This window comes from Engystomops pustulosus, chromosome 1, assembly GCF_040894005.1.
Source record: "Engystomops pustulosus chromosome 1, aEngPut4.maternal, whole genome shotgun sequence".
Taxonomy (NCBI): domain Eukaryota; kingdom Metazoa; phylum Chordata; class Amphibia; order Anura; family Leptodactylidae; genus Engystomops; species Engystomops pustulosus.
Genome location: NC_092411.1, coordinates 123,765,038 through 123,792,428, shown reverse-complemented (window position 1 = coordinate 123,792,428; position 27,391 = coordinate 123,765,038). Strand labels below are relative to the sequence as shown.

At 37.4% G+C, this 27,391-nt stretch overlaps 1 protein-coding gene across 41 annotated transcripts in view; it reads left to right on the top strand.

Moving 5' to 3' along the window:
• PTPRD (protein tyrosine phosphatase receptor type D) overlaps positions 1–27,391 on the top strand; it is a 1,096,207-nt gene that overhangs the window by 139,214 nt on the left and 929,602 nt on the right. For all 41 annotated transcript variants that reach the window (XM_072152314.1, XM_072152279.1, XM_072152402.1 and 38 more), the window contains exon 3: positions 2,705–2,727. The gene's annotated coding sequence lies outside the window, so the exon portion shown is untranslated. The remainder of the gene's footprint in view (positions 1–2,704; positions 2,728–27,391) is intronic.

Sequence of the window (27,391 nt, the reverse complement as noted above, 5' to 3'; positions counted from 1 at the left end):
TTTGAAATCTTTCTGTTTACCTATAGTTTTTTCTAAAATAAGCAGAATCCCCCCAGAGAAGAGTCAGGCAAAAACGCTCAAAGGGAGTCTCACTTGAGATGCTTATATCTTGGGTTCTATAGCTATAGCACTGACACCATGGTTGTGGTTGTCTGAGTTACAGATCCAGAGAAATGGGAAGTTAAACCCATAATTGGTTATGCAAGCTGTAGATAAATTACAATTTCTGCGTTTTCTTTTAACTGTCTGTACCTCTGGTTCTGGAGATCATACTATGGAATGATACACCAGATACATTTTGAAAGATGAGATTCTTTTCTTTAATCTTACACCAGAATAATGGCTGTAAAGACTAGAACCATGGTTCTCAAGATATAGGAATCTAAAGTGCGTATTAATGGACAATTCATATACTACCTGAGGGTGCTGCTTATTTAATGTGATAAAGACTAATGCAGACATCTGCACTACATAATGTAACTAGTGGCTTATGAAAATATTTGGGATCAACAACATTTGGGAAAAAAAGGGCAAAGTATTGTCAGAAGTCATGACCTCCAAGGGACCAAGACAATGCTGTATGTAAATTGAGATTTACAGGTAGAATATTTAGGCAATATAAAATGAAGCTGCAATTGTGTATTCAGCAATGCTGTATGTCCATTATTTTACTGAACAAAAGTGCTTCATCAGGACTCTATAAAAAATAGATTGTTAATAGAAAGAAAGATGTTTACAGCCATAAATCATGTCTGTTTTCTGTGGGAATGGTGTAGAGGAGGCTGTTCCACTGGGATCCAAGTGAACACTATACGCTCATTTTATATCCAGCTACATAAACTCTTATATAGTTTCAAACGGCAATTCAGGTCAGTGCGGACTAACTGAATAAGCATATATAAAATGTGAAAACTGCTTTTCATAAGCTTTCTATAAAGTTCTCCGTACTGTACTGCAACTGAAACTGTACATTACCACTGTATTTCAGTAGAAAATGCTATTGCTACATTGTATTGTACCTTAAGTGCTGTTTAACATTGGTTGTAAATTTCAATTAATGGCAAATGTAGGTGTTTTGGATCAATAATCTCTGGTAACACAGAAAATGAACAGTTAATTAACAGCGGTATCTGCAGAGAGTTAACTATAGTCTCATTACAGAGATTGCTCTTAGGGCTGATGCATTCTTTATGCATCTATTCTGGAGACTATGCAAGTAATGTTTCTCGGGATTTATTATTGAGAAAAACTGTGCCTTTTTATAGTCGTATTATTCATAACACTTTAGGGTAGACAGAAGGAGCTTGGGTGGAGCATGAACATGGCTGGGTGGGGCCATCTCCACCAAACGTTAAATTGGCGAACATTTTAGTTGAAATATATGTCTACTTCTCCAGCATATAAATATGAAGGATGTTATTCCCTGAGTTCCTATTCCTATGAGGCTTTATAACATTATATGGCACAGAAATAGTAATGTACATCAAAGAACCAGGAGAGAACCTCATTAAAACCTGAGGCAGAAATTTGAGCTTACCACTTGCCTAGTTCTGAAGGTCCAGGACATATTACACCATTTTTAACCGAATGGTCAATCACAACAATAAAATGTACACTAAAAGTGTATTTGCATATGTTCTGTAAAGATGGAGGCTCTATGTGCTACCATTTATGTTCAGACATCTGCTACAGAAATGTGTATACATTTATATAGGTAGTCCCGACTCAAGAGCACTTGACTTACAGACGACCCCTGGTTACAAACGGACCTCTGGATATTGGTAATTTACTGTACATTAGTTCCAGGCTACAATGATCAGCTGTAAGAGCTATCAAAGGTGTCTGAAATTAAAAATTAATGTTTATCCTGGTTCTTATGACAACTAAAAAGGTTTCAAATCCAATTGAGACTAAAAATTTTTTGCCTGAGGTTACAATTATAAAATATACAGTTCCAACTTACATACAAACCTACACAACCTATCCTGTACATAACCCAGGGACTGCCTGGTATATATATAATTATATTAGGTTAAAGTCCTTTGAAATTAAATTTTCTATGACAAATCTCATAAAAAATTGTAAAGGAAGTATGCAAACTGATTGGCATTCTTTTCAAACTTGGACCTTTGTTACCTTGTATTCTTGTGTTCGAGGAGACTCCTATTGTGCAGCATTGTACAGAGGGTGACACCTTTACAACAGGGTTTCGTTATATATGTTGATACCTTTCTGAGAATGAGAAAGCAAATAATAATGTCCCTCAGAACTCTAGAGTAACAAAGAAGGTATGATTGCAGTCACTCTTTACAGCCGTTCACCATTAAATTATATACACACTTTCAGTGAAACATCTACAATAGATGTATTCTATCAGGAATTCAGAGATGTAGCCAACATTAATGGATTTTGTTATTGTTGAAAACTGACTATTTGGTACTTGACAATTATTTTATTCCATTAGGTATGAGCCCATCTGTGGACCTGATTGCAATATATTTCTTTTTAAGTCTCTTTTTTGTAGCTTGACAATAGTGCACCTGTACTTTAAAATGCAGATGAAGAGCAAGTACTGCATGTTCTGGAAGTAATTTCTTGTGAAATATTGAAAGAATGTAAAACATGTAAATGTGGCTAGATTTATTATGATACTTGCAGATGAAAATGTTTGATTCATAAAGATTCTTTTTGTTTTCTTTTACAGACATAAAAACTTTCTGAACTAAGGTAAGTGAACAAACCCTTTAAATTACTTTCTGCAATGATTTTATTCTGTTTGCTGTACATCACCTATATAGCAGCTATAGGATTCATAAACTAGAGTTATATTGGTAAAAATTGATTCACAGATAGACAGGTAATTAAAAATGGCTTTTCTGATAATCAATTAAATAAAAGATAGTTTAACTTTTTTTTTTTTTTTTAATGTCTACTGTATATAATAGTATGTGGAAACCAATAGTAGGTAAACAATATGTTCATCTTCTCCAGCAATTGTTCTAGAAAATATTGATGTGTTAATTGTATTAAGCTGGATGTACATAATGATGGAAAACTTAAAGAAAATCAAAATCAAGGACACTTACTTGTGTAGCCAGGCACTATGACTGTCGTAATCTACTTATTTTTGTTATCAGAGCTCTCCCTCCCTCTAGAGCTGTATGAAAATAATAGCCCCTACAAGCCTGGAATCAATACCTACACATGGTACTAGAATCAAGCTTCTTGGGGCAGGTGTCCCTTCGGCCTCCTTTCAATCTGTGGTTTCAGGATCTTTGGAGGATCTTCAAAGGTCCTGAAATGGCTCTTATGCACATGTGTATTAAGGACAGGAACAGATGTATGAGGATTTCATAGGTGGGTGAAGGCCCTTCAGAGTATCAAATTTGCCTAAACTGCCTATATTCAAATTTAGTTGGCTTTTCCAAAGCCCCTATGTGCTTCAGCTTCACATGCTGTTACACCCCATTCCCCCTGCTACCTCAGCACTGTTACACCCCATTCCCCCTGCTACCTCAGCACTTTTCCCTCCCTCTGTCTAATGTAATCTCACTACAGCAGAGAAAGTTTTAGCACACAGGGGGAGGGGTGGACTGTATGCTTGATTTTTGATTTACTTTAATGGAATCCACTGAAAACGCCAACATTTTTGAAACATTTTGAAAATGTTTTTGATTTCATAGATTTTTTTCCCTGAAGTTTATGCCTTTATATAACTTTACCGACTGCTGTTTTCACCTATTGACAAACAATACTGCTTTTGGGAATTATGTAACTAAGGTGCACTATTGACTTATACTACTATATAATAATTTTTTTCAGGTTGATATAATATTATAGGGCAATAACAATAGAAAATGGTGCTCATTCAATCATATATTATTTATATTATTTATTATTTATAATATTGTAGAGTATTTTGCATCATATTCTCCTACATGCAGAGTTCAGTTCCTGTTTGAAGCTCTCGGGCCGGGAGACCCAGGCATCACACTCACAAGTGTGGAACCAGCCTTACAGGGGTCCCATTTTCATTACTTGGGTACCTATTAATGGCTTATCACTTTGCAAGTTTTCCCCACCCATCAACTTGGCCACAAACCCAATCGGAAATAAGGCCCTACTTTCCATTGGTTTTATAGTAGCCAAATGGTTTGTTATCTGTATATTCTGTAGTCTGAAGAAAGCATATCCAAGAAATGGCAGGCCTGTCATTTTAATCAATAAGAAGATCTCTGTACATTTCATTTTTTATAAGAGGTTATAAATCTCTGTTACTTGATAACTCAAATCCTGCTTGTATCATATTTTTTATTTCAAGGTAAGTCAGCTCGACAAAAAGGCTTTAGTGTTTTCATGTTACATTTTGCTGAAAAGTCACTTTGCAAAGCCATTACTGTACTGAGCAATTTCTGCAGTGTAGCCTGGCACATTTAACAATATATATAACATAATCTATAGTTATATTCCCATAAATATAATATATAGCATTATATTTATATTATTTCCTATTGAATGAATGGCTTTGAAAAAAGATTAATAAACTTTTTTTCTGGCTTTGGGTGCAATATAAAGCAAAAGATTTGTTTATTTGTGGAGCAGAGTAGCAATGCGTAGCTGCAAATGTCATAAAGGAATACTGAATAGCGTATTAAAAATTGCCTTTAGTAGGTAATAATGAGAGTGGCAGCAGTCAAGGTAATTTTTATGTTACTTAGAATTTCAACAATAAAAAAACAGTAAAGGGTGTATTAAAATCTATTTTCTCGCCATGGTTACGTTATGTTTTTTTGCTTTTAGATACACTGTATAAAAATAAAAATGTTTTATGAATGGTTATTAGGGGTTTCAGTTAACCATTCAATTTTCCTCTTAAATGCTTGCACTTGTCATACTCAATGGCGTATGACTGATGTACATAGAAAGATGTATCGTATGTTCAAAAAAGGGTTAAGGAATAAATCAGGGTGAAGAAAGGTTCTGCTTTGTTTCCATTTATTCTTGATTGACCTACAAACTCTTTTGGAAAGTATCACATTCTACGAAAACCTTCATCAAAGAGGTATTTTGTCAAATGTCATGACAGAAGTTAGAATGCAGAGACATAGAAAAGCTTTAGGTGGTTTTAGGAACATAATAATACAGTATTCTCTGAGCCGTGAACTGACAGCACATATTGTAAGTGGGATGTGGAATGCATATGCGTCATGACTGTGTGATCCAAAAGAGATAAATTCAATATTTAGATGCGTACCATAATTTTATGCATCATGCATCCCATTATACATCACATGGCCAACATTTATACTGCTATATACTCACATTTAGGAGCACAATGAAGATTGAGGAAAAATACTGTTTGCAATGTAAGCACTGGTAGTACATATACATTGATATGAAGACATGTTCTTTTCTGGTAATTTTCTCTCTCTCTCTCTCTCTCTCTCTCTATATATATATATATATATATATATATATATATATATATATATATATATGTCTATCTAACCATCCATCTTTAAGATAAAGGTAGCACTTTTCCGAAAGTAATGTTAAAAAACTGTGGATTTTTAACTCATAACAGTTGATGTTTTGGCTCCAAGGTTGTCATCAGAAATTTCAGGGCTAATCTACTCCTTTGACCTTAAGAACGTCATAGTTAATTTTTACATGCTTAAGTGCTTTATTTGCCCCCAGATATCTTTGGCTAAATGCAGCACATCCCACACTGTGCAACCAAAAAAATCACAGTGTCTTGTACAATGTCATCAGGATGACAACAACGTGTTCCCAAATAAAATATACCCGGAAAAACATAACTGACCCTTTATAATCATTTTAATTTCAATAGAGGCCACCAAAATAGATAATATAGTATTGACCCTTAATAAATTGAGACACTCATCCACATAACTTGCAGGGTTCCCTATTTATTATGAGGGAAATATTAATTATACATTATAGGCCATTATGTATAATATACATTGCTCCAATGGATATCTCCAACCATATATATATATATCATTTTTATAATTATTAATTGTAGGGGTCTCCAGTCACAGTGCATCTGCATTAGCTAATATAGTTACAGTGCCCCCACAGCACCCAATATAGTTACTAAGACCCAAAACTGTAGTCAATATGGTTACTGTGCCCCAACCATAGACAATTGTGACACAGTGCCCAACATGGAGACAATACACAGTGTCCTACCATAGCTATTATGGTTACATTGCCAATACGGTCACTGTACCCCCAACATGGCCAATAAAGTCACAATGCCTCAAAGTTACCAATGTCATCATAGTGCCCCACAGAAGCCAATACTCACAGTTCCCCAAAGTAATCAACAGACACAAAGCCACCATAGTACCCACTAGTTACAGTGCCACCACAGTGGACAATAGTCACAGTGCCCCAAAGCAACCAAAATTTTTCCCACCAATTTACTGCTGTTCCAGTAGTTATCAATATATATCAATATATCAATATAACATTTGCAGTAGTTGTCTCCTAATGTCACAAAAGGTGTCTGTTATGATGAGTTGTTTTCTGAATTTCAATAAGGAAGCTATCATTATTAGGTGTACACTAATATATAAATGTATGTAGTGCAAATGGCATAATGTAGAAAAAAGAGGAGTATAATTTGCTTAAAATATAACTTGGTATAAATTTCAATTCCATAATATGAACGAGATTACTTTAAGCACTGAAATAGCATCTTTGTGCTCAGCCAATAAGAGTCATATTCTAGAAACAGGAAATATTAAACAAGTGCTGATCAAGCATTGCTAATGTTACTGTATTTATTAAGACGTGTGACCAATGTTAAATATAACAAGGTTTCGTATTGCTTGTACAGCACATCCCAAATATAGCCATATTATTTCTGAAGTATGATTCTCATTTACAGACGATCAAGGACATTTTGCTTGCAGTAGAGTCCATCCTAGTAAATTTGAAATATTTCCTATGAAGACTTTTACAGTTTTCCATACTTAGCTAATTTATACAGAAAAAAATAAAACGAATACAGCAATTTGAAAACGTATAAATTACTAGAAAATTACTTATTTTTTAAACCTATGTTTTATTTTGAACATATTTTTATGGGTTATACTGTTCAAATCTGCTGTAGTTTCTAACTTTTAACAGTTACATAGTTAGTAATCCCTCCCCCTAATCCCACACTGCCGGCTTATGTGCAGCTGCACAGTCTGTGGGGGTCATTTACTAAGGGCCCGATTCGCGTTTTCCCGACGTTTTAACCGAATATTTCCGATTTGCGACGATTTTCCCTGTATTGCCCCGGGATTTTGGCGCACGTGATCGGATTTTGGCGCATCGGCGCCGGCATGCACGCGACGGAAATGGGGGGGGCGTGGCCGAGCGAAAACCTGATGGATTCGGAAAAAAACGCCGCATTTAAAAAAAGAAATGTGTCGTTTGGGACGCTCTCACCTTCACTTGGTCCGGCCCGGTGAACTCCAGCGCGTTCAGATGCTTTTCAGCGCAGCAGCGCCACCGGGTGGACGGCGGAGGAAGTACCTTGATGAATCCCGGCCGGACCCGAATCCAGCGCAGAGAACGCGCCGCTGGATCGCGAACGGACCAGGTAAGTAAATCTGCCCCCGTAAGTCCATACTTGTGCCATCACTTACCTCCTCCTGGATATAAATAGAGATAGATAGATGGATAATTCAAGTCAGCACAGTTTGTAAGACTCCCCAGAGGGAGGGGTGCAGAGCCCCGAAAGGTCCTGGCTTGGTCCTCTTGTAGGTAGAAAATGTAAAAAGCGGCCAGGTTCAAAATCAAAACATGGCGATCTTTGGCCACTGTGTGCTGCCCGCTTTTTACATTTTCTAGATAGATAGATAGATAGAAAGATAGACGTACTAGAAAAAGCAGCACTGCAACACAATCAATGTAAAGAAGAAAAAAGGGGTTTCTTTCTACCATAGTGATGTGAGGCACACCCTGAACCTTTCTCAAGAGTGCTTTTTTTCTACTATGTATTATTGGATATCCAATAATATGATCTACCGTATTGTTTTCGGAATATAAGGCGCACAAAAAATCCTTTGATTTTCTCAGAAATCAAAGGTACGCCTTATAATCCAGTGCGCCTAATATATGAACCTAGACGTTTTAGCAGACATTTATTGATGGTGCTCCTTATACTCCGGTGCGCCTTAGTCAGAAAAGATAGATACTATAGATAGATAGATAGATAGATAGATAGATAGATAGATAGATACTGTAGATAGATAGATACTGTAGATAGACAGATAGACAGTTGATACACGAGAATTAAGCAGCACTCCAGGGCGTCAATAGTTAGGTGAAGAAAGTGAAAATGCTTTATTCCATGTTCAGAAGTACAACAAGGTACAGCAGCAACGTTTCGGCTCCAAGGAGCCTTTTTCAAGCCAAGTGACATAGGTGAACAGGATACATATATACCACAAGTAAGTGATCACATGATCAAAATGAACCCCACCCCCTGAATTAACATATTGTGTCAGGATGTCAAAACATAATCCCCCTTACATTGCATAAAAGATTATATACAGAAAACTGGATAAAGTGCTAGTGCATACATAGACAGTGCTAGTGCATACATATATAAATTATTTTTGTAAACTTGTAAACTTTTTTAAACTTGTAAAGCACCTACTGTGCAAATAAAGTGACAAGTGCAACAAGTATAATTGCAAGCAGTGTACAAAAAGAAAGGGTTAAAAACACATGTATCGGGTATCTCACCACCTCTCAGCCGCGATAGTGCACAAAAGGGCAATGTATACCCCCAGCGCACACCGACCAAAAATGAATAAGGAACGGAGGTGGAACGCAAGCTGCTAAAAGAAAAAAAAAGGGTCTACTGCGCATGACAGGAGCTGTCAAACACAGCGCTGCTTGAATGAGGATGGTCTGCGCATAACAGGGGCCGTGCCGCATTGTCTAGCGAACCACCTACGTCATGTGTAAACATACACTGACATCCAGAGCGTCCCGGACACCGCACCAGCCATCTGTGTACACTATGGCAGAGAAGGGAATGTAAATGAGAAGATCAATGGCACAGCGGAGGGCTTTGTGTGGGTCACTTGTGATCCTTTTGACCCTCAATAACTGGCTATAGGGTAATGTTTTTACCATTGCACGAGGATGGTGGCTCTCATACCTAAGTAAGGTGTTCCTATCCGTGGGTTTTACGTAAAGATCAGTCTCCACCATGCCGTCATGTAATGCAAATTGGACATCTAGAAATTGAATAGACTCTCTAGAATGTACTAGGGTGAATTTGATGGATTTATCAATGGTGTTCAGGAAGGAGTGGAATGCAAGGAGTTCAGCCTCAGTGCCTGTCCAGAGGAGGAAGATGTCATCTATGTACCTCCACCACCGCAGGCAATGCCTGAAGTGAGTGGAGACATAGATAGTGTCCTACTCCAAGGCTCTCATGACAATGTTGGCATAAGTGGGTGCCATATTAGCCCCCATTGCCACACCCATCAACTGCAAATAAAATTCATCACCAAAAAGAAAATAATTGTTTTTCAATACCAATTCCAAAAGGTCTATGACAAACTGTTGTGTTTTCGGTGTGTAATGCATAGTTGCTAGTTTGCGTTTAACCGCAGCAATGCCTCTGTGGTGGTCTATTGACGTGTATAAGTAGACCACGTCAAATGATGCCAACAGGGCATTGCTGGGGATCCATGATTCTACCTCCTTGAGCTTGTTAAGGAAATCTGTTGTGTTTTGTACTTACGATGAACCAGAGGTCGAGAGATCACGAAGTATTTTATCTAGAAAAGTGGTGATATTGGAAAAAATTGAGCCGCTGCCTGTTTTTGCAAAGCCCTCCGCTGTGCCATTGATCTTCTCATATATATTCCCTTCTCTGCCATAGTGTACACAGATGGCTGGTGCGGTGTCCGGGAAGCTCTGGATGTCAGTGTATGTTTACACATGACGTAGGTGGTTCCCTAGACAACGCGGCACGGTCCCTGTTATGCGCAGACCATCCTCATTCTAGCAGCGCTGTGTTTGACAGCTCCTGTCATGCGCAGTAGACTTCCCCCTTTTTTTTTTTTTTGCAGCTTGCGTTCCACCTGCGTTCCTTATTCGTTTTTGGTTGGCGTGCACTGGGCATCTACATTGCCCTTTTGTGCACTGAGTGGTGGTGAGATACCCGAAACATGTGTTTTTAACACTTTCTTTTTGTACACTGCTTGCAATTATACTTGTTGCACTTGTCACTTTATTTGCACTTTGCACAGTAGGTACTTTACAAGTTTACAAAGTTTACAAAGTTTACAAGTTTACAAAAATAATTTATATATGTATGCACTAGCACTGTCTATGTATGCACTAGCACTTTATCCAGTTTTCTGTATACAATATTTTATGCAATGTCAGGGGGATTATGTTTTGACATCCTGACACGATATGTTAATTCAGGGGGTGGGGTTCATTTTGATCATGTGATCACTTACTTGTGGTATATATGTATCCTGTTCACCTATGTCACTTGGCTTGAAAAAGGCTCCTTGGAGCCGAAACGTTGCTGCTGTACCTTGTTGTACTTCTGAACATGGAATAAAGCATTTTCACTTTCTTCACCTAACTATTGATGCCCTGGAGTGCTGCTTAATTCTCGTGTATTACATTTGAAGGACCTGGAGCCTGGTCTCAGCAAGCTTGCACCTACCTGCACCTTTGTTTGTGTGCTGCTTGGACTTTCGATAGATAGATAGATAGATAGATAGATAGATAGATAGATAGATAGATAGATAGATCTTATTTAATATAGCATTGTAAAACCTATTAGCATTGTCTATATTATATAATACTACAGACTACAGAGAGTTGACATCTGGTTATTGATTGTCAAATCTGTAGCATTTAAAAGGTTTCCTAGAAAACACACACACACATATACACACATACATACACACATACACACAGAGTCAAACACATCTAAATCTGAGTAAATGGAGCTGAGATAAAAAGGTTAGAGCAATTTCTCCTTAAGGTGAGTTGTAACTGAGTATTCCTTGCAAAACAATAGGAAATGAGATCAGATACAAACTTGTACATCTGGCTGGTGACAGGTGCCTATTTACACAAACCACTATTCACATCTTTGGTTTTATCAGTGATTGCTTCTGCAATCACATTTTGTTTGTGCTGCCTTTCTGCATTAGAGAATAGTAAAAAGAACAAAAGATCCTATGTGGCGAAAAGAAAGTCTGAAGGAAACACTGGAGACAGCATAGTTTTACTAATTGTGCTGTACTTGTACTTTTAAAATTTCAGAGATTGCAAAAGAGATACAATTAATGTGCAGTATCAATTGAAGTGCCCCGAACAATGTGTTCAGTGGCTTAGTACTGAAATAGTTCATTACACTATCACATCCTGTGGTTAAAAAATAATGAGGTCAGCTGCAAAATACTTACATGGCTTCAAGATATTGTGGATTTCCATTTCAGTGCGTTAACAAGGTATTGTGTTTCTCACCTATAAAATTCACTTTGATGAAGATGGAGAGCTGAGATTACCCAGAATATAACCCTGACAGGTGCTTCAAGATTCTGCTGAATACAGTTCCTCTCTTGTAAGAAACTGGTAAACCGTAAATAGCGAATCTATTTGATATGTATTCATTTCTAAAAAAAACTCAAGCAAAGCTTAGAATTCTTAATTCTTGACTGTGGACCATAATAGGGCTTAATCTTGATGGTAGTCTGTGTACTCTGTGTGCACCTAGAGGATCGTGCATTACACAAACCATACAGGTTAAGGAAAAAATATATAATTTACAATGTCATTGCTTTTATAAGACTCTCAATTTACAGGGTAAGAAAGAGGAAACAAATATTTTTTTACAATTTCACTTCTCATCAGTTTTTTTTTTGTATCAGCTATTAGAAACCACAAGCAGGAATTGGTATATACACAGAACAGTTGCAAATGCACCTCATCTTTGTATACTTTCTCTGTACACCTCATCATTGTGTGATCTCCACTCCTGGTTTCGATTCACAATAAATGATTGAGACAACTGAAATAACTTGCAGGAACTGGCCCTATAATCAGTGGCGTAACTACCGCCGTAGCAGCCATAGCGGTTGCTACGGGGCCCATGAGGTTAAGGGGCCCGGCGACGCACGGTTGAGTCATAATTTAAAGATACCGTGCCCCCGGGCCCCTCCCTCTGTGTCCCTGCCGAGCTCATAGCCTTATGTGCCTGACCCATCCATTGCCTCTCATCCGCCGACCGACACAGAGGACGGACCACCTACCCACCGAGTGACTGACAAGCCTGCCCGTCTGCAAAACGAACCGCCCACCAAACTTCCCTTGCTCCTGCCCGCTCATAGCTTTTCCCACGCGTGTCGACCGCCCACCCACCTAACCGGCCGGCCAACTACCCGCCCGCCCACTGAACTTTCCGCCCGCCCGCCTGCCCACTGAACTTTCTGACCGCCCGCCCGCCCACTGAACTTTCTGACCGCCCGCCCGCCCACTGAACTTTCCGCCCACCCGCCCACTGAACTGCCCGCCCGCCCACTGAACTTTCCGCCCGCGCGTCGACCGAACTTCCTGCGCACCCGCCGCCCACTGAACTTGCCGCCCAGCAGACCTCCTACCCACCGAATTTACCGTCCGCCCGCCCACCGATCTTACCGACCATCAAACTTACCACCCGTCTGATGGCTCCCCGGAACACCCGCCTGCTGACCCGCACAGCCACCACACCGGACATCAAAAAAGTACTATTATTTGCATATTTTTGTGTACATACGTATATATATATGCATATATATATATATATATATATATATATATATATATATATATGTGTGTGTGTATATATAATGCTGTATGTGTGTTTTTGTATATGGTGCATATGTGTATGTATATGCTGCATTTATTGTGTGTATATACTGTATATCCTGTGTATATGCTGTATATACTGTATGTGTGAATATGCAACATATACTCTATACATATGTGTATATGCTGCATATACTTTATATACTGTATGTGTGTATGTGCTGTCTATACTGTATGTGTGTGTATGCTGCATATTCTGTATGTGTGTGTATGCTGCATATACTCTATGTATGTGTGTGTATGCCGCATATACTGTATGTATGTATGTGTGTGTATGCGCCGTATATACTGTATGCATGTGTGTATGCTGCATATACTCTATGTATGTGTGTGTATGCCGCATATACTGTATGTATGTATGTGTGTGTATGCGCCGTATAAACTGTATGCATGTGTGTATGCTGCATATACTGTATGTATGTGTGTTTATGCCGCATATACTGTATGTATGTGTGTGTAGGCTGTATATATTGTATGCATGTGTGTGTAGGCTGTATATATATACACACTATATGTATATAATGTGTATGTACTATACAGTATGTGTGCAAATTTGAGGTGTATATACGGTATGAATTTGTATATATTCAATATATTAGAGTATAAATGTACTTAAATGTGTGCGTATAAGTTTGTACATGTATGTATGTATGTGGGTGTGAGTGTAGAAAAGTGAATGCATGAGTGTAGAACTTTATATGTGTGTGTATATATGTCTGTACAGCTTTGCATATATCTTTTAAAGGGGAAGGGGGGCCCCATGCAGAACTCTGCTATGGGGCCCGACCACTCCTAGTTACGCCTCTGCCTATAATGATGACTGAGGCTGTGTTTACATGATGTGTTTGCATTATGTTTTGAAACCAGGCAACATGAATTACCAAACACATATGCGTTTTGACCAAAATCCATGCATTTTGTAAGTATCATTATTTGTACATGCGTTTGGTGATACATATCCCAATAAATTTCAAATGGAGCGCTAGGACAGTACAAATTACTTTCAAACGATAAAAGGGAGGCCCAAGACGTATCCCATAGTATGCACATATAGTGGGATACATTGTCCTGCTCCCCTTCCACTGAAAATGGAAGGAGGTACAAGCCAATAATTGGCTGATGCTAATTTGCAGGGTGTTTCCCCTGCTATGTAACTTCCTTACATGGACAATGACATCTCTGGGGAGTACGCTTAAAGGGAACCTGTCACCAGAGGGCTTTATTTCACTGGTGCATTACAGACATGCTTTTATAATATGTTAGTGTATAATATAGCATCTTTCTGAAATTCCTGGAGGCAGTTGATTTTCAAAATGTGATGTCTAATTACCATATTTTATTTCCTCAGTGTCTCGCTTATATATATTCAACACAACCCCTCCCACATTCTTCCTGTCCTCATTCCTCCCCCTCAAGACGTCTGCTTGCTGCACATGAAAACCTTGCTCTTGCGCGGTGAGCCTTCTATCTTAGTCATAAGCAGTGAGCAGCAAGCCAGTTTGCGTATTGCTGCTCACTGCGCATGCATCCCATCCATACACTGTATGACTAGCCAGAGCAGAAGGACACAAACTTGCTACACAGTGCAAAAAAATCCCTTTTGAGCAGTTTGATTTAGAAAATTTTTCTGTAACTTTTTGGCATATAAACTGAGCACATACAGGAAAATAAGATAATTTATACAGTGCATATCACAAACTATCTGATGGATGATAATAACAATCATAATAATAATAACAATAATAATAATAATCTTTATATAGCACCATTCTAATCTCTAGAACAGATTGTGGGGGACATAAATAAATAAGACATTACAGAGTAAAACATAGGTATATCAAACAATAGGAGTCTAAGCTCTCGGATAGACAAAAGAGTTATAAGAACTTGCATAATGGTCCAGCCATTCTTTGTAATGGGACAGAATGAAAATAATTTAATAAACATATGATGTTGCTGCTGAAAAAAGACATCAGCTGCTATCTAATAGGACTGCAGAAAAGCCTGTAACTTGGTATCTGATGTTGCCAGGTAACAACCAGGAGAAGTACACAGGATGGGTTAGGAAAAAGAGAGTTGAAGTTTCATGTACTTAAGAAATGTGATAGGCTTGCCTAAAGAGATACGGTCTTGAGAGCACCTTTGAAGCTTTGATGGTTGGTTATTAGTCTATTAGTCAGGGGTAGGGTATTCAAGAGAATCAGAATGCAGCTGATCTGTGAATGTGGGAGGTTCAAATTAAAGAGGAGAATAAGCCAGTGGAGGACTGAAGAGCATGTGCTGAGTGGTGCAGTTATGAACGGGTGGGTTTAGCTGTGAATAGCAATCTGTTAGTTTTAATGTAGAAAGATGTATAAAATAAAAAAAAACATGCAGTGCACAGTGTAATAAACTCTTCAATAAAGGGAATATTAGATATGGTCATACAAACACACAAATATACCTACATACACATGCAAACCATATACCTTGCCCACACAACTACCAATATTGGCAGTCTCATTACCGATAAGAATTATGAAACCAATTTTACACAGTTTCACAATAAACCCAAACCCTTCAAAGGATGCAGTTTACGTTTGATTGCATTTTTGAAGATGTTTGCATTTTTGTCGTGCATTTTGAAGAATTCAAACCGAGAACCACTTCAAATCACACACATTTTTTCAATGCATTCATCCCCCGTGTGTCCCCAGTCTGATTCAGGTCAACACTGCAGTCATTTTAGGAAATAAATGTGAGCAAGTGTTTTACACAAATGCATGTAGAGAAACATGGAAATGCTAAACCTTATCAAATTCATCAGGAAAGACTCCAATGAAAGCCTCATTTGTTCTGCTAGTTTTGAAGCAATAAATCTGTAATGGTAGCTACATTTTTAGCTGTATAATAGTTATTATAATAGCTACTTAGTGTACAATATGATGCATTTAAATATCAACTAGGATACTACAAAACTCAAATACCCTATTTTTTTTCTAAAGGAAGAGTCTTTTCAGCCTACTCAGTCATTTAAGTTAAAAGATTTTCAAATGTGCTAAAATATCAATTTTACATTGACAGCGGAAAAGTTAGAGACATCATTATTTGTTATATGTCATGCAGAGGTATTGTTTGTGGAGGCTCATTATTATACTGGGAGTTGCTGACACTACATCATGCCTGAACGCCACTGCATTCACCACCTGCTCCCACCCTTAATTATTATGTTGTGTTTCAGTGTGAACTAGATAATCAATCACTAGTTAAGTGCCTGATAATCTGCTCCTGGTCCTCCTCCCCCAAGATCCTTGTGCATCTTTCATTAGTCCAACTCCGTATGCAGTTCACATGTGAAAAACATATGACCACATCACATGAAATTTCAGTATTCCATAGATCAGAGGTTGCTAAGTGTAATAATTCTGGATATCTGTTGTTATTGGAATCATATTGGAATTCATAAATCTTGCGTGGGTTAAGGAATGTCAGATTAGAAAGAATATTGGAGAGAGTTGTTAGTTATTAAAAAGACTCTGTAGTGAAAAATAATGACTACATCACACAATATGAAGAATGTGGATACACATTACTTCCAATGTTAACCTACACTATGCACATAGGTTCTAAATATAAATCTCTGCTGAAATGATCTTCGATCTTTTTATGTATTACAGTATCTATATTACATGAATGTTTATTTTTGTTATAAATATTAATTAATTAATATTATATTAATCTACAGCTAATATATGTAGAACTAGAAAATTAAAGGGGACGTCAATTAAGAAAGGTTGTCAATACAGGTTACCGTGTTTGAATGTTCAAGGTAATTTTGATATGTTTCACCTGCATCGCGAGCGGTTTTGCCAGAATGCACATGCGTTTTTGTAGAAATACATGTGTTATGGAATGACCACCAGGTGTTTTGCATTATTTACATGCAAAACACCTAGAACAGAACAGCAGGTCCTATCTACTGTCTTGATTTGTTGCACCTCTGCTCATTTCACATTTAAGCAATGCTCACCCGTCGGTGCCCACCGGCCACAAACAGGGGCTCGCTACAAAAGGCTTTGTTCTGGGAGATCGAGGAAAGCTTTTCTTAACAAAAAGTCTTATTAATATTATACTATGGGATTGGATATAGTCCCAACCCTACATGCATTCCCTGTGCTGTAATGCATAGGATTTGGCATGTTTTTATGCATAAGTCCTAAAATAGTATAAATATCATTGTGAGTTGTAACAAAATGTTGTTACCAAAGGGAAGCCAAAGCCTATCCATGCCCAAATATGTCCAAAACTATAGATAAAGTTACGGCCATGGTCAAACATATACATAGAGTACCTGCATTGTGACGAATAAAAAGCATTTTCTATAATCATTGACTTCACTGTGTACATTATTTACAGTTAAAACTAGAAATGACGAAGTATATACCATCTACTTGCTAAAAGCGGATGACACTAATCTTCTGCTGTGGAGGGCTTTGAGGGATCATGTGGTTTCAGAGTAGTTTTAGATTGTTTTTAATAACTCCAATTATTAGCAGTGTTCTTGAAGCGGATCCTTTCTAAATATAACCCATTGTGTAGTTCTCTAGTTTATTTCTGTCATTCAACAATGCATCCTTCTATATTTGCAGTAACATAACTGCCAAATTAATCCATATTGTATTACTCTCCATTCTTTGAAGTTGCTATTTACAACATCACGCCGTCTTTTATGAGGGAGATAATTATTCTCTAACAAACAGACAGCAGAAAAAACATAATTTGAGGATCACTCCTAGTTACAGTATTAAAAATAACAGGCGTTAATATTGTTCTAATTACTGTACTTGATAAGATTTTAATCTCTTTGCACAATGGAGACTTTCCAATCCGGACCATACAATGTAATTTTAAAGACAAGGAATTGTTTTGCTTTTTAATGCTCCGCTAAGATAATGTAGAAGATACATGAAATTGACAGATCAGAACAGTGTGATCAAACTGAAGTAGATTTCAATTAAATGCTTCCCCTCTCCATTATGGCAGTCTTACTTAGTTCACGAGAAGATGCTATCATATTGGTGGGCAGGGGGGAGGGAATTATACTACATGTTTGTAGTTCAGCAGCTTCCTAGTAATCACATTGCACATTGTAGAAGTTGTCTATAGTTGCCCAGGATAAAACTGAGATAGAGGACCAGGACTTGTGATGTCTGAATGTTTCTGCACACCCTAAATTAGAAGTAGACCTCAGACAGGTCAGACCTGGTAAATATTTGTGCTGAAGTCTACAGTATTATATTGTACACCAAGCATACTTACATTCTGGAGTGTCTCCCCTGAAACAGGATCCATTCTTCTAAAGCCCTCCCTTTAGAGAAAATTGCCTTTATGATTTTAGCAAATGAGCCTCAGGGACTCTTTTCTACTTCACAGAAGCCCCTTCTGTTGATGTCTGGTAATTATGGCATCACCATCTCTCTGGTGGAGTTGGGCATCAATGCCGAAAAGAGTGGTGCATACTTAGCAGACCACTGAGCCAAAACGGGCTTCTGTGATGAAGATAGGAGCCTCTGAGGTTCATTCACATAATTTTAAAAGATGTTTTCTCCAAAACTAGGTCATTAAATAAAGGGATAATCAAACCTGTTTCACAGGGCACACACCAGCATGTAAGTGCTTGGTGTACAATCCTACATCCATGTGGCAGATTTCCTTTAAATTGATTCTGGTCAAATTTTGGGGGTTTATCAATCATGCTTTGAACCCCAGTCTTGTGGCATGCAAGGTATGAAAAAGTTGCAAGTTCTGTTACAACAATATAGGAATTGAGACTTGTTCAATTTAATTAAAATGTGGGTGGAAAAACAAGGAAGGCCATGGTGGGGATACATTGAGCAGCCAAATTTGCTATAACCACCAAAAAACTTGCATCTTGGAATTATTGAAAGGTTAGAGCCCCGTAAAATCTCCAGCGCATCTGGTGCCAGCAGCCCCAATCATTAAGTCTGGCCAGAAAACACTGATCTAGATACATAAGCCCCAAAGGGTTAAATTCTACTTCTGTATCCTTTAAGGAGTTGTTTAGGATATAAAATAAATCATGCCATTATTAATTATTTGTCATAGTGCAAACCCCCATGTGGCTCTATATACAAACAATGCTTCACCTCCTGACATGTCATTTAAAGCCATAGCTGATAGCTTACTATATACTTTTGATTCTGAAATGTTACATTTTTCCGTTCTAAGGGGTTAGGTTTATAAGGAAATGTTATGGTATTATATCTACATAGGAGGTTAGTACCGGGGGAGGGGGAATCTAAACCCGATTCTGCTGCACAGTCACTGGGGTTTTACAGCTGTTATTGAAAAGGGTAAAATGCAAGGAGGAAGTCCATATAATTAATTGATATATTATGAATTTTAAGATCAATTTTGATACTGATTCTGCCCTGTTTTTTTCACAATATTTGAATCAGATTTTGTACATTTTTTCCATTTTTCCAGCTCTAAATGCTTTAGGTTGTATTCCACTACCCTGCAGTAAAAATCAAATCACGATATGTCCGTTTTGGTTAGACCCTCCAAAGTCAATTAATTTTTTTTTGGCTCATTAGTTTTTTCAAGAACTATAAATGTATCTGTGGTATGCCAGTCTGTTTCCATGTGGTTAGGTAAATGTGGGGTTCATTGTATGAAACAGAAAATCCAATATCCTAATATAGAGAATTTCAATTATTAATTTTGCTATTGGCATATCAGTTGTTTTGATTGAGCTGACCACACACACTTTTCAATTACAAAGAGCCGCATGGATTATTTAAGTGAAAGCCGGAGTACATCCATAAGCTGTGTCATCTTTCTACATCATTCAATTGTAAATGGATTTAGATCAGTCAGAAGAACAGCAGCACATTTAAATACCATCAAATGGTAAGTAGCTCTGTGATATTGATGTGCTCTGTTCCTTATTCACAGAGAGTAACACAATGTAAGGCAGTACATGATGTCTTAAAGAGGCAGTCAGGATGAAGGCTAAAAATCAATGTTCCATATTTTTTCAGTCGAAATTTACAAACTAAATTTTTTGCTTAACATTTAAAATCTTATAGGCTATTCATATATACCCTATTAGATGGATGCAAAAGGTAAAAAATATGACAAACACTTAAAATAAAAAAAAGTTTGACTTGTTTTGTGTATACTGTATCTTTTAACTCTTGTAATCTCAGTGCAGGAATTATCCACAGCTAATTTGGTTAGTCTGAGGATGCGCTGATTAACATTGTTCTGAACGCTGGTCTATTTCTTCAGAGCAGCATCGAGTTATTATGTACCACAACCAGCAAAATCCTTTTTGGTTCAGTTAACCTGCTGTGATAGACAGAATTATTATTATTTTCCTTTCAGCATTTGAACCAGGATTCTGAAATCACATAAAAGGTGATCCTAGGTGCTTGATACAGTTCACAATTGACCAAGCTTGCATTTGTTCTATCTACTGATATCTGTTTTACCCCTGGTTTCTCTGGTCTCTCTGGTTATCCCTATTGTCTACAGATTTGGTACTTTGTTGTCCTCTAGGTTTCTGACTTGGCTCTTCTTATTTGTTTTTTTACGAAAAAAATAGGAAAAAAAAGGAAAATGAAATATTTTTAAAAAATTAACTGAATGAGATTAGATGGAAAATCGTCTTTAGAGGACTAGAGGAGATTATATACCAATATGTAGGACAATTAGAGTAACATCGATTTAAACTGAATAGATTAAGACCAGACCCAAATATTTTGAAAAAATTGTCAGAGCTTCCATGAAGTCAATCTTGGATGATACACTCATCAATACTGTTGAGAAACAGTCTCAGTTTCTGAAGTGGAAGGATTGTATCTGCCATCCTTTACCCTATTAGTCAAAGATAGAAATCTGCAGCAAGGGGAGGTACTGAACCACAGGGGACGTGAAACCATGCAATTTGAAGGTCCATTAATCTTTTTCTATGGAAATAGTAGTTTCCATAAAAGGCCTTCTACAAATGATTGTATTTGAGTTACATATCACACAAAAACAACACTTTTAAAGGGGCCCATCTTTAATTGTTATGCTCATGTTTACAAATTTTGTGAGCATTTATAAAGATCTATCTGAATAACTTTAGTTGAATTTTACACTCATAAGTATCAAAGGCAGACATACCATTGCAATTGCTCAACTCAGATGTTTAATTGCTCTTTTGCTGTAAGCCTGAGACTACATTTTTACTAAGCGATTTTTGAACTATAGAATTTCTGGACACTGTAAAATAATTCTCAGAGGCCATGGACTGATATATCCTGCCACAGGGATCTGCTTCCCTGTCAAATAATGTATTGGCAATACCAGAACTGTGCCATCCCATTGGTAAAGCCATTTGATTCTTTAACTCTGTGTTTCCAGCAGTTGAGTCTGAAGACATCATCTAGGGACACTTAAAAAGTTTTTTTTCCCTGTTTCTTTGCTCAGCTTTCATCTCCAGTGGTAAGTTTTACAACATTATCTTGTAGCCATCAACACTTCATATGCCCGATGTATCAAACAGTCTAAGTCACTATAATAAACTGATGGGCAGCAGATCGCCTAAGATAATCAAAAAACTTTTGCAAGGAGCATGACTTTTGATAAATTCCATTCCATTGAATCTAGGATTATAAATAGATGAGAGGGTTCAGGCCTGGCTCAATACACCACTGTAAGTGCCTGCAATCAGTGCTGACAACATATTGGACATTAACATTTTAAATGGGAATTTTTTGGGAATGATTGGCAATCCCCATTGATGTCACGGGGAGTGTTGATCCTCCCCAAAATGGTGGTAAGCAGCACGCTGGCACAGAAGTGCTAGCAAGCATGACTACATTGATGTAAATGCCGCTGGTGGCATTTTAACAGTAAACACCCATGATTGTTTCCAGCAACCAAACTTTTATGGGTCTGCTCATCACTAATTATAATTGGCTTAATATACTGTATAATAAAAATACAGGCCCTGTAGTAAATACAAGTGAGGAGGCAGGATATTAGGTAATTTATCAATGCACATCTACTAAAAGTTCTGCAACGCTTTATTGATATATAAATTGAAACCTCTTTTACCATAATTTTTTCATCTCTTGCCTCATCAGCCAAACACTCCTGGAGGGTCATGTGAGCTTATTTTGTCACTTAACATACCAAGAAAGTGGCTCAGAACTTTTAACATATGGATATTGGTAAATTATGCAGTATCCTGCCCCCCCCCCTAAACACAAACATTACAAAAACAATAGGCAAACTTGCTAACCCATTTAACATCAGAATTATTTTTTTTGTTTGTCACTTTGCATGTGCTTTTTGTTATGATAAGAAACCTACATTACATGGCCAAAAGTAGAGAATAATAAATCAATGTATACTAAAAAAGCCGCTTTAGCTTATATGTAAAGAGTTTGAATTAACTGTAATGCTCAGTTTTCTAGAAGGTATAAAATAAATATAAATGTATCTTCTGGTGTTGTGTATAGTAACACACCAGCTTAATGTTGTTTTTTCTCATTGAATTGGATTTTAGAAATGAATTGAAAGAAAACCTGACTGATTATAAAAATAGATCTGTGGTTGACTGTTAAGCCAAATGAGAGGGTCAAAGGCACAGTGACAGGTTGCATTGAGAATCGCTATTTTAGGTTAGTGAGCCCAGTCTTGGAATAATTTTTGTGCTCACAAACGAAGGAGTGCAAAGTGGCAGATAATGCTGACAGTAGATTGCAGAGCTATTGTAGTCTGGGAGTGAGAGCAATAAATCAAATCCTGTCACTTGGATCACCGGATATAGTGGGATAATTGGGCTCTATTGGGAAGGAAAGGACATCCAGTCAGTGTACTACAGACTTCATTTTTCATGGAGAATTAAACTTTGATCAAAGTAACTTTCTATCAGTGAGAAATTGTGATTTAAGTGCATTATATCCAAGCATAAACACTTCATTTTCCCAATGTTACTTTCAGCATGGGTATGTATGTCTTTTAGCTTATAGAACCAAACTTTCTAACATACTAGCAAAAGCTTTACTTCAAAGGCAAGTGTTAACTTTATAGATACATCAGAAGTAGGCAAAAGCTGCAGCATTTAAAAATGTTATGATGTTTTATATGACCCAAATAAAACTAATGCTAGAAAAAAAATAGAAAACTGATTACCCACCTTTATCCAATAAGTCAGACACCGAATTGTCTTGTTTCCTTATATCAGAATCAGTAAAATGTATTGATAGAGCAGTAAAGCCACAGACTGTTAGAATCTCCTTGGCATTACCATGGCACATTAGTAAATACAAGATGTTTTTATGGAACAAAGGGTTTCTAGTATTCTATTGATGGGCTTGAGGAATCTTAATTTGTAGCTTTCTTTTTGCTGTACATCTTCTGAGATGCAGAAATCTGAAAATAATGTTTGGTGTAAAATCTTATAAAGCCGCGACCCTCTGGTTTATGTTTGCCTCCAAATTTAAGACCTCCCTTTCACATTCGGCCATCAGTGATCAGCGACAACTGTAAAAGTTTGTAGCTCTGCACTTTTTATTATCTGACAGTGGAAGATGTTGCTTTGATGTCATTATTTGTGTGCTTTCTTGAAAGTGGAGTACATGTACACATTTAAAGGTATGGCATGTGTGTCGGGAAGAATTAATTTGTCTCTTATTACCATATGTAACCACAGTTAACTTTGATAGCTCTTTTAGGAAGCATATGCACTGAAACATGTCCGTTTTGATCAGCATGAATTTACAGCAACCACTGAAATTATGGTCTGTTTGTAGCATGGTTTGTGTCTTTTAAAATACACAATCACTTTGTCTTGTAAATTGTGGCAGCACAGCAGATGGTTGTCAGACATCTGTGTAAGAGTGACATAGTATGCATAGATTTGAAATTATTGGCTCACCACCATAATAGGGAAATAAATGTAGAGGATGATAAAATATACAGATTTATAATTTTACAATAATGATGTTTCCTTTTCTTAGCTTTCACTGAAAGGCAGAAATAAATATTTTTAAATGTGAAGTTGTGATCTGGCTGCAAAGTAAAGTTTTGTTAGAAAGGACACATGAATTTGCCAGTGTTATTTCTCCCCAGCTGTCCTCAACCTTATTCTGACAGTTAAAGCTTGTTAGTGTAACAGGAATACGCATAGTTTTATAATAAAGTGGAAGGATCAAAAGAACATCTTCCTAACAGCTGCGACAGAAAGTATTTCTAAAAATATAGGTAAAAAATTGCAATGGACTAACCACAACTAGAATATATTTAAAGGGTAACTCTACCACTACAATGGGAAATACAGTTTGTTCCTACTTTTTGAATAGGTGGACTTTTAATAATATGCAAATGAGCTTTAAGGGCTCCAGCGTACATAATAGAAGCCCCTTCCAGCTCCAATTGCTGCTTATTATTCAGTCCTTCCTTCAGCAATTATGCAAGCTTCCTCTCTTCACCTGCCAGAGAGTTGTTGACAGCTGACAGGGCCAGAAGGGGTTTCTGTGTAGTACACAGGAGCCCCTCAGGCTCATTTGCACATTTAAACAATCCCTTTTCACAAAAAATAAGCCATTAAAGGCTAAACAAACAATGGTTTCTATTTTTGGGGACACATGTCAGTGTGTAAGTATGCTTGGGTAAAAGTCCCCAAATCCATGTGGTTGATTTCCTTTAAATCAGAAAGAGGTAAACATTTATGTATTTTATATTATAAATATATAGCTACATTTCCAAATTAACTTTAGTTTTAAAGCATATCCTTTTATTTCATATCAGGTCCCTATAAACTTAAATCCCTTTTTCTTTTAATGTGAAGAATTTTGCACAGTTCTCAATGCTTTGTTTATTTCTCCACTGTGTGTTATAACTATTCCCAACTCTTTCATAAACTGCTACTACTAGTAAATGTACTCCTTTATGAGTAAATGCCTCTCTCTGTACTTTCTTTATTATAGCCCAATAGTATAATAACATACCATATTATATAAATACATTCATAACATGCTGTGCGATTATTTACAACAATGGAGGTTCAAGTAGATTCCTACCAGTAAAAAGCACTTATCAAAGCACTTTAGTTGCCATCCCAGCAAGTATACATGCTGCATAGCTGCTGCACTCCTTGCTGTCGAAATACGGGTTTTGAGAGAATTAAATGTATATTCTTGTATTAAAACTGAAAAGACACCAAGGTCACTAAACGGGGCTCTACAGTATTTTACTGGAGTGTTGATGGATGTTTGGTCATTTGTCCAAAAGACTTGACAAGTGTTCAGCCTTGTTAGTGAGAGAAACGTAGTTTCCATCTGTTGTGGCTATGTGACAGGGTCTGACATGAAAAAAAATCAATTCTGTGCATTCTGTCATATGGTAAAGTTTATTTTATTTATAAGGGAAAAAGGATTTTAATTCTAGTGAAGAATGGGAAATAGTCATGAATATTAGAATGAAGCTACCAATCAGCCATATAAATTACATCTCCTTTTAGAGAATGACACTAGTAAAAGTGTTTGCCTTGACAGAATGAGTACTTTTAGGCTATGGTCACACCAAATACTAAAATATTACTGCGTGGCAATAATTACCAATTATTATTGCCACCATCTAGAGGATAAAGGAAGAATCTTGCAAGCCCGAGAACACCATTCCAACTATGAAACAGAAGTCAGCAGCATTGTGCTGTTATGTTGTTTTGCTGCATGAGGGACTGGTGCACTTCACAATATATATGGCACAATGAGGAAAGGACATTAGGTAGTAATACTGAAGAACCATCTCAAGACATCAGCCAGTAAGTGAAAACTTGGGCACAAATGGACAATGGACTGAAGCATAATGCCAAATTGGTAACAAAGTGCATTAATAATAACAAAGTCAATGTATTGAGAATTTATGGGCAAAGTTCAAAAACAAGGTGAGAGCATGGCTCAATTACACCAATTCTGTCAGAAGGAATGGGCCCAAATTCCTACCAACTATTGTGAGAAACGTATCCAAAACGCTAGACCCAGTGGGCAATGGTATCAAATACTAATGAAATTTATGTAAACTTTTTACTTTTCAAAAATAAATAAAAATGCCTTCAAAAGTTTTTTCTCTCTCATTGATTTGGTATTTGGCAAATATAAATAAACCCCTTAAAGAGGACCTGTCAGCTTGGAAAACCCACAGACTAAATGTGGCCCCAATAATCCTCCCCCCAGCCCCTTTCTCCCTAGCCGTTTTTTAAATTAATTTATGTGCAGTAAATTGATTTAACACGATCCGACCTCTGACCAAATAAGAGGTCGGATCGTGTATATGACGCACTGGCAGTCGGCGTTATTCATTAGGGGCCGTGCCGACACACCCCCAGCAGGCCCCTGCCAGCGGTCCCATTGTAGGAGAAGCCGGCAGCATCGCATTGCTGCCGGCTCTCCGTGCCATTTTAAAGAAGCCCGGCTCGGCCACAGCCGCTGACAGTGCGGCGTGGCCGGCAATGTAAGTCCAGGTTGCGGCCGCAGCCGCTGTTAGTGCGGTGCGGCTGCACCACGGAGAGACGGCAGCGATGAGATGCTGCCGGCTTCTCCTACAATGTGACCGCTGGCAGGGGCCTGCTGGGGGTGTGTCGGCACGCTCCCTAATGAATAATGCCGACTGCCAGCGTGTCAGATACAGGATCCGATCTCTTATTTGGTCAAATCAATTTACTGTACATAAAAAAATTAAAAAAAACAGCTAGGGAGAAAGGGGCTGGTGGGAGGATTATGGGGGCCACATTTGGTCTGTGGGTTTTCCGAGCTGACAGGTCCTCTTTAATGATCAGACCTTTTTCGAATTTGCGTTTCCTTTTTTTCACCACCCACATTAAAAAAACTATGACATTTTTATTGTAAAAAGCTGTATGAGGGCTTTTTTTCTGCGTATCAAATTGCACTTCGTAATGACATTACTTAACTTTTCATGCCATATACTAGGAAGCAGGAAAAATATTCCAGATGCAGTGAAATTTGTGAAAAAAATTAAGATGTACAAAAAACCCCTGTAATTTTGTCATTTTCTGGAGCTAATAACTTTTTAATACTTTGATGTATTGACCTATGTGATGTGTCATCTTTTGCAAGATGAGATGATGTTTTCAAAGACTGTACAGCTTTTTTAACACTTTTTATAAAAAAATTTTATCTGTTGCAAAAATTGGTCTTTTGGACATTTGGACGCTACTTTCTGTTACGCCGCGAGTAACTGTTATTATATTTTGATAGATCAGACATTTTGGGATGTGGCAATACCTACTATGTTTATGATTTTTAATGTTTATTTTTATATCTGTTCTAGGAAAGGAAAGGGGGACTATTTGAGTTTTTATTTTTTTTATTATTTTTTTTACTTTTTTTAAAATTTTTTACCTTTAAGGTACTTTAATTCTAAATTGTCTGATTAATCCTACCATATACTGTCATAC